Below are 3407 nucleotides of genomic sequence, written 5' to 3'. Positions count from 1 at the left end.
GAAGCTCAGTAAATATTTCGGCCTCAATAACTGAATTAATCAACTTACAATGGATGGACTATTATTATACAGAAAAGTCCCAGAGAAGTAAGGTGACGCGCCTGCAGCCACCTGGGAATCAGTGTCAGGATGGCATTGGAATGATGGCATTTTCCATCTGGACACCCTGACCAGCCCACAGACCCTCTCCCCTCCAACCTGGCCCCAGCAAAGAGACCTGTATTAGGAGTTCACCTCCTGAACTGAGCTGGGTATCTTTGTGCAAGTACTTTCCACCCTCTGAGCACTCCCAGAATCTTACATCCCTTCAATGTGGGAACATAAGAGGTCGCTTATTTGTGACAAGGCACAGAGACAGCAGGCAAATCCCTCAAGGTCACACAGCAAGTCAGGGGAAGAGAAGGCACTGGCCAGATAAGTTTTCCTTCCCAAGCTTTCCAGGCTGGGGATCACTGATGACGGTCTTCCTGGCATGGGCTAACAAGGGTCTGGTGGCTAAACTGTCACAGACAGGCCTGCTGAATTTGCTTTTCTGCATATCTCAATGCAACTACCCCGGCCAAGTTCATCCGCCCAGTGCCTTGCCCCCGCCTCCCCGCACCTGCCTTTGTCAATATCTCCAAGGGGCAGGCGACAATCCCCTTCGATGGAAGCCTCCGCCAAACACTAGGAGAATCTCTTTTATTTTACCCTCCAGATTTATTTATTTTCTCCCTCCTTTCTCCCTCCTCCCACATCTCAGAGAGGAAGCGATTAGATTAACGGCAGAAGAGGACAAGAAAAGACGAACAAAGACGCCCTCATTTCGGGCAGAATGGGGGATTTGCAGGCGCAGAATGTGGACGCAAAGGTGGAATTGAGTGATTTGAATGGAGTCGGCGCTGAGCAGAGGATTCTACCCGCTCGGGGCACAAAGGCAGCCGACCATGGCCTCCCCGGCAAAGCCGCCAACACCTGCTCCCTTTTTAGCAACCACAATAGGCAAGTTAAGCCTCAGCCGCGGCCTCCTGGATCCCAAAGGCTCCTAGTCCATGGGGCTTGGGGGGACATGAGGGGACAGCAGAGAGCTCGCTCAGTGCAGGACTGTGAGTAGGGGGCTCTGGCAGTGGGAACACGCTGGATGCAGTGCTGGAGAATCCAGGGCTTGTGTTCGAATCCCAGCTCTCCTATTCATTCAGTGTTTCCTGAGCACCTACAGGTGCTGAGCCCTGTGCCAGACCCCAACAGCCCAGCAGAGAATGCAGCAGAGACTGACCTTTCAAGAGACTGTGTGTGATTTTGGGGATGGGGCTTTGCAGCGCCGGGCCTCAGTTTTCCACATCTGTTAAATGGGATGATGTTCGTGCCCATCTCCCAGGAAGTCAAAACGGAAAAGACCCCAGAAAAAGCTTGCGATAGGTGACATTAGGGTTCCTTCACCTTTGCAATGTGGCTCTTTGGGGCTGGATCCTTCTGTGCGGTGGGGCTGTTCTGGGCACTGCAGGTGTTGAGCAGCGTCCCTGGCCTCCACCCACTCCATGCCAAGAGCAATCCCCGGTCATGACAAGCACCAATGTCCCCAGACACTGCCCAGTGTCCCCTGGCATGCAGAATCACCCCCAGTAAGAACCTCTGCTTTACGTGGTTGTTATTATTAATTCTTAGAAGTGGGGCTGGCCGGTTGGCTCACTTGGGAGAGCACAGTGCTGGTAACACTAGGGTCAAGGGTTCGGATCCCCATACTGGCCAGCCTCCAAAAAATTTTTTAAAAAGTAATTCTTAGAAGTGGCTTTGCAGGACCAAAGCATACGTTCATGTTTTAAAAACTTTAATAGATGGTGTGAACTCTTCACTTTACACCCTCAGTAGCAATATGGTCAGGTTTTAACCATGACCCTCCCCATAGCTGGACGTATCGTGACCAGTGAGACCCGTGAGCTCCCCGGCCCAAGGCGAGACTGCAGGAGGGACTTGCCACGCAGCTCCTCTCCCACCTCTGCTGGAGTCCTTTCCCTCGGCCCCTGGCCTCTGTAAAGAGGGGAGTCCACACCCCATCCTCCTCACCCTGTGTTAGGTAGTCTGCTCCTGGGGGTGGGCAGACCCCTTCATCGAAGTGATGAGGACATGCCGGATCTTTGGCAGTCGGGAAGGGAGTTGGACTTGAGGGGCTGGCGCTTCCTCCGCTGGGGAAATAATCCACTTCTGTCTGGGGCTCTGATGATGGGCTCCTGTCACCGGCCAGAGAAGGAAGGGTCAAAGGAGGAGGGGTGGGGCCCTATGTCAGGACCCAGGCCTGCAGATTGGTCAGCGTTAAGGCAGAGAGAGGGGCTGTTTGAGGGCCTGACGTCTCAAGGTACAGGGGGTCCCTACCACCTTTCACCTCCGTTGATTCATTCATTTATTCATTCATCAGTATGTATCTCCCCCTTCTTAGTGCCCTAACCTGTGCCAAGCTTTACAGACATGTTGGTGACCAAGACACCTAGACAGACCCAGCCTTGTCCACCCACAGCTTGCAGTCCAGTGGGGAGACAGACACATGGCCCGGCGGTCACAGCGCGGGTGTTTAGAGCTATAATGTGGGCCACGCAGGCAGCCACAAGAGCCCAGAGGAGACAACCTCTAAGCTGGGTCTGGACAAAAAAGGAGGGCCTTGCCGGGTGAGAATGGAGGGTCGGGAGCCTGATCAGATTTTAGAAGGAGCCTTCTGGGGAGGATGGATGGGAGGCCCCTGGAGATCAAGGAGGAGGCAGGGTGGGACCCAGGCAGGAAGGGGTAAGGTTTTGGTGGGAGAAGGAGGGGGAGAGGGTGCACAGGATGCAGGGACAAAGGCAAGAGATGAGGTTGACCTCTGAGCCTGGGATTCAGGGACCAGGCAGACACTGGGGTGTCCCTGAGACAGGAGTAGGTTTGGGGGTAACGCTGAGGCCATCGCGGTCCTCACTGGGTCTGATGCCCTGACAGGGGTCCCTCTGTGCTTCAGTGCGAACTGGGGGTGGGGGTGATGGCGGTAAGCAGCAGTCGGGGAGCCATGCAAATGGGTCGTCCTGAGCGCTCCGAGTGACGGGCGTTTATTAGCTTGAGAGCCGCATGGGTTTAAAATAGCATCGTGGCAGCAACAAAAGCAATTTGCTTTCTGAATTTTCATTCTGAACGGATGATCTGCTTTTAATCAAGCAAGGCGTCCCAAAATGCTCTTAATTACCCCGAGTCAAGGGCTCAGCAGTAATTTTGATGTCGACGTTCGGGCATGCAGGTTTAGGATGCCCTGATTCACAACCGGTGGACAGATGGGGGTGCCACAGGCCGGAGCCAGGTCTTGGGATAGAGAGGTCAATTTTTTTTTTCCTTTTTGTCTTTTTTTCCTGTCCGGCAACGGGATCGCAACCCTCGGTGTTGCGCCCGCACCTCGCTCAGCCAGTGAGCAG

Source organism: Galeopterus variegatus, unplaced genomic scaffold (genome assembly GCF_000696425.1).
Source record: "Galeopterus variegatus unplaced genomic scaffold, G_variegatus-3.0.2 Scaffold870, whole genome shotgun sequence".
Lineage (NCBI taxonomy): Eukaryota > Metazoa > Chordata > Mammalia > Dermoptera > Cynocephalidae > Galeopterus > Galeopterus variegatus.
This window is presented reverse-complemented; position numbering follows the sequence as displayed.